This window comes from Trichosurus vulpecula, chromosome 2 (assembly GCF_011100635.1).
Source record: "Trichosurus vulpecula isolate mTriVul1 chromosome 2, mTriVul1.pri, whole genome shotgun sequence".
Taxonomy (NCBI): domain Eukaryota; kingdom Metazoa; phylum Chordata; class Mammalia; order Diprotodontia; family Phalangeridae; genus Trichosurus; species Trichosurus vulpecula.
The window spans coordinates 14424661-14430660 of record NC_050574.1 but is presented as its reverse complement, the minus strand read 5'-3'; positions in this window follow the sequence as shown (position 1 = coordinate 14430660).

Genomic DNA, 6000 nt, shown 5'->3' with positions numbered 1-6000 from the left:
TAACCCCTCTCATCTCAGATCAGGTTCCCAAATAAGGATGTTAGACAACAAAAGAAAAAAGGCCAGAAAAATGTAGGGAAACCTGAGTTACACACTGGTGTCAGAAATTTATTGGTTGTATGATCCTAAGCAAGATATCTTATCTCTGTTTACCTCAGTTTCCTGATCTGTAAAGAGAAAAATAATATTGGCACCCACCTCCCAGGAATATTGTAAGGATCAAAATGATACAAAGATTGTGAAATGCTTAGGACAGTGCCTGGCATGTGGTAAATACTATATAAATGTTGACTCTTGTTATTATAATTAATTCTTTATTTGAATGTAACTACTTCATACTGGATAATCATATACTGGATTTAAATGTGATTAGTATAAAATACCAAAGGTAATATGATTAATGATTTTCTCTGTAAAATAACTTGGAAATGTATTCAGTTGAATTGATATCATCTGACTGGTGATAAATTTTGTTTCATGTTTTAAATATATGATATTGTATATGTTATTAGTGTGTTTTTAAATGTTTCCTATATTGTGAAATTAGAGACCATTGTATCGGAAACTCTGTTAGAAAAACAACTTTTAAAAAAATCCAGATACTTTTAGATTACGAATTGAGCTGCTGAAAGAATGTGATAAAAAACATATTTGAAAACTGTTAAATGTTTAATGGGGCTTCTTTTTAATGGCTGATAATAATAAATTTACTATAATAGAGAGTTTTCATCCTTTGGATCTCAGGGGCCATTCTTTTTAGCTCCATGCTTCCCTGTTGGACCAGACATGGATCCTCTGCAGGCTGAGCTGGGGAGGAAGAAGGATGGCAGAAAGCTGGATATCATCACAATGACCTATAGAAGGCCAGGTCCCAATGGTGTTAAGAGCACCTGTATCTGTCCTTATAGGACAGATGCAAACTAAAAGAGAAGGCCAGCAATTAGGTTCAGACTTGGAAAATGAGAAGCTCTAACTAGAAAAGAAATATTTCAAATCCTTTCCTTTCCACCCCAAATTTCTCCTTTAGTGACCCAAGAGGTGGGAAGGGGCTTGGTGTCTGGGATAAGCTTAGACCAGAAAAACCTTCACTGAGACCTTTTGAATTAGACCTCTCTCTAGTACTTTCCACCATACTTGGTCTCTAGTCAACACACTACTAGGAGTCTAGGGAAGCCTGAGGATGGGGAGGGTCCTGGGAAGGGTAGGCAAGGGGTAGTAAGTATTAGCCTGGGAAAAATAAGGGGGAAGAGGAGATAGGGGGAAGAGGAGATAGGGGGAGCTGAGATAAGGAAGGTAGCTGGGGAGAACCAATTGAGATAGGAAAGGATCCAAGGTCAGGCTGGAGGAGACCCTGAGTCCTGGCAAGGAGGCTGAGAGATGAAAACCAAGTGGGGCCAGGAAGCCTGAATAAAGGAAACATAGGCAGGGTTTAGGGGATAAGACTGGGCATTATAAAGGGGTGGGGCAAAGACACTGGATGCCAGGAAAGGAGCTAGAAGTTGTGAAAGCAGGTTGTCTGGGTCTCTGTGATGGACTTGGTGGTATGAAGGCCAACAGGACCCAAGGTCTGTATGGTGGGAATGGGGTGGGGTGGGGAATGTTACTGCAAATAGCACAACTAAGCCCCTGAGATAGAGCTAAAGGGAGAGGAAGGCCAGTGTCCCTGTGGTGGATCTCTTGACTGGAAGAAGCCTGGATCCTGAAAAGGTGGAGGGCTGGCTATAGGTAGGAAGCCTGGGTAGACACGTGGGTGTGTGATAGAGAATGGGGTATTGAAGGCAGAATGGAGAGGGAAGCCTGGATGGGGGAGCTTGAGGTACATTGAAGGAGAGACCAGGGCCTGAAGGCTAGACACCTGGATGGAGATGAGGGGCTGCAGGGCTGGGGAGGCTGGCTTGAAGACCATATTTAAGTTCAGAATCATAGAGGGTGTTGGGGGTAGGTGAAGGCAGGCTGCTGGGAATAAGGCAGAATGCCTTAGGGTGAGGTCAGGGGTTGGGGATGAAAGCAGATCTCCTTCATTCAGAGGGATGTGGGTGGGCAGAGGGATGGATAATGGGGGCAGTTTGGAGGGACCTAGAGGTCTGACTTTAGGCTGGATACCTGGGTTTCCTGGGGGCTAAAGGAGTCTGGAAAACTCACCAGGAAGTTTGAATGGAGGCAAGGCAGCAGAGGGCTTGACAGCAGGGCCCAGGGCCTGAGGCCCAGAGAGACAGGCTCCCAAAAAGCCAAGGGCCTGGGATCCACAGAGGGGTGCCAGCCCTGAAGGCTTCCTGGAGGAAGAGTCCTAGACTGAGCAGCCACATGGGAGGGTGAAAAGGAGGCTGATAGTCCTCCATCTTTTGGGAAGGAATAAAGTTGGTAACTCTCATGAAGCAGTTAAGTAGGGAAATGCACAGAGTGCTCTACCTGGAGTCAGGAAAAACTTGAATTCAAGTTTTGAATTTTATCTGGCAAACCTTTTTTCAGAATCTAGAACTTATTAAACAGCCACAAATTCACTGACTGGAAAAGCCAAGGAAATACAATGAATTTGGAAAGACCTTCCCCCAGGAATCATCCTTCATTCCACATCAGAGGATTCATTCGGGAGAGAAACCTTACAAATGTAATCAATGTGAAAAGACTTAAGTTTTGGGGATAAGAACTCATTATTCAGTAAAAATTGTTGGGATAACTGGAAAGCAGTCTGGCAGAACTTGGGCATAGATCAATGTCTTACACTATTTACCAAGATGAGCTCAAAACGGATACATGCATTAGATGTAAAAGGAGATATTACAAGAAAGTTTGAAGTACGTGGAATATATTACCTATCAGACTTATGGATAGGTGAACAATTTACAAACAAGCAAGAGATAGTGTTATGAAATGTAAAATGAATAATTTTGATTACATTAAATTAAAAAAGTTTTGTACAAATAAAACAAATGTAGCCAATATCAGAAGGAAAGCAGAAAACTGCAGGAGGAGAGGGGGAGTACAGAATTTTATAGACAGTTTCTCAGATAAAGGTCTCATATCTCAGAAATATAAAGAACTTTATCAAATCTATAAGAATGCAAGTCATTCTTCAAGTGATAAATGGACAAAGGATATGAACAGTCAGTTTTCTTATGAAGAAATTAAAACAAGTCATATGAAAAAAATGCTCTAAATCATTATTGATTAGAAAGATGTAAATTAAAACAACCTTGAGATATCATCTTATACCTATCAGAGTAGCTAAAATGATAGAAGGGGAAAGCGATAAATGTTGGATGGGATGTGGAAAAATTGGGCCCTTAATTCATTGTTCGTGTATCTGTGAGCTGATCCAACCATTTTGGAGAGAGATTTGGAATTATGCCCAAGGAGTTATTAAAATACCTTTTGACCCAGCAATACGACTATTACTTCTGTTTCCCAAGATGATTAGAGAAAACAGAAAAGAATCTACATGATCTAAAATATTTATAGCGGCTCTCTTTGTGATGGCAAAGAAGAGGAAATTGTAGGGATGCCCAACAGTTGGGGAATGGCTAAACAAATTGTGGCATATGATCATGATGGAATATTACTCTGCTATAAGAAATGATGAACTCAATGATTTTAGAAAAGCATGGAGAGACCTCCATGAAACAATGAAGAAAGAAATGAGCAGAACAAAGAAAACATTGTACACAGTAACAGCAGTATTGTGTTAAGAACAACTTTGAGCAATCAAGTCATTCTGACTATTATAAACATCCAAATTAATCTCAAACATACTATGAAGGAAAGTGCTATTTGAAGCCAGGAAGGAATGTTGTGATATAGGAAATGATGAGCCGGTTGTTTTAAAAAAAAACATGGAAAGACTTGCCCTTATGGAGGAAAATGCTATCCACCTTCAGAGAAACAGACGCTAGGAGGAAATAAGCATAGTATGGTCTTACATATATGGGTATGAATGTATATGTATATGTGTATGTTTAAAGATATCTATATATCCACACTTAACTGTAGCCTTCATTAGGGTGGGGAAAGTTGCAGGGGGGAAGTAAAGTAAAAAATGCACAACAGAGAACAGAAGAAAACCAACAAGGAAGCAAAGAAAAGCTGGGCAACATTGAAAACAATGTGTGATATTTATTATATAGGTTGTCTTCAAATAGATATTTATTGTTTTATATTGAATCCTCTCTTGTGGTCTGCTGTGTTGTAATAGCAATTTAGATTTGAAGATCTTTCCCACCCATTAATAGGCCATGTGACCTGCTTACATCACAGGAAGCCTAAGTCACATGTGATGGGAGGAGCTTCCTGACAGGAAAAGGAAGTTATGTCACAGGAAATGCTGAGAAGGGGAGAGCGCTGCTCTGGCTGTTAATGGCCATCGTGATAGTTAGAGCTGAAGCAACGAAAGTTGACCTCTGATAGCTGAACACACTGTGACAGCTGTACTGGGAGTTTGTTTTTGGGAAGACCCCAGCAGAGGGTCAGAGAGGTTTTGGGATGGCGAAACTCCATGTTGTGATATTATGTATCGAATGCATTGCTGCTGTGATGGATTGGGTAGATGGCTTATGGGATATGGTTCTCTGGTGTCTGGTTTTCTCTGGTTTACTTTTTCTACCTTCTACGTGGAGAGTCTCATATACTTTGCGATACAGAACCACATAGGCATTTTGACAATTATCATCTATGTTGTTATTATTGCCTTACATGTGTACATGGCAATTTTTGGTTTTTTTCTCATTTAGTACTTAAGCATAAAATTTTAAAAAATTATCAAAAAAATGTTATAGTGTGATTTTTTGCATTAAACACTCATATCCATTGAGATCATCAAATATGGTGAAACACCTGGGTTAGAGCTTGGTTTCTGTCAGATTGACTTTCAGTTTTCCTGACTCTTCATATCAAACAGAGCTCTATGTAAGTTATATTTTCCAGTTTATTTAATACTCCATTATCACTAACAACAAGTGATAATAAAAAAAAAAATTCTTCTCCTCACAGAAAAGGACAGCCTACCAGAAGAGAATGCTAGATACACTGTCGAGTGCAGTCACAGTGTTGAGTGTATTAGCTAAATTATTTTTCTTTTAAATAAGAAAGGATTCAGTCTGCAGAGTGAGTACATTCAATGTAGGTTGGGTACTACTGCAAAAGCCTGGAGGGGAGAGATGAAGTCCTGTGTATGAGAAGCCACAAACAGTGAAGAGGAAGAGGAGGAGAAAGAGGAGAAAGAGAAGGAGAAGGTGAAAAAAGAGGAGGAGGAGGAGACTGAAACTAATTGCAGCTCTAGAAAAGTCAGTTTCAAGGGATACCTGCTTTGGTATCAATTAAAAGCAGCCAACACAATCATGTAATATTGCTCCAGTTAATGGGCCAGTCATTGTTCTCAGATATTCAGAGGATTCTACCCTCTCATTCATGAAATCTCCAATTTCACTAAAATCCTCTCCCAACCATGGATTGCACTTTCAGAATGTTTTCCAAAACCTAATGTCAATAAATTCTGAACATAAAAAACAAGACCTAGTGGAATTATGAAACCAAAATCTTGCTCTCAATCTACGCCTTTCAAGTATGGGTTGGAGTATATGGCCACTGGGGATACAAATATAAAGGCACAGACATTCCCTACTCCACTTTCCAATGTGAGAAGCAACCACATGGGGATCAGGGAGAGGTGCTTTGGGAAAATAACTAGGATGGTAAATGGAACCGTAGGGGATAGGTTGCCACAGTCCACTCAAGAAGAATGGAAGCATTAGAATCCAGAAGGGAGGGAGTGGAAATGTTAGGAACCCAGCTTCTCAAAGCCAGGCCAGTGGGCAGGGCAAGCTGTAGGAGAGATTTCCTGAGCAGTGGGCAGTGATGGAAGCTTGGTGGCTGAAACAATGGTCCAGGAGAAGCCATCACATTTCAGGACTGCAAGGCCCCAAGGGAACAAGGGAGTGGAAGAGATGAAGACCAGGGTATGAGAAGCCATAAACAATGAGAAAAAGGAAGAAGAGAAGGAGGAGGAGG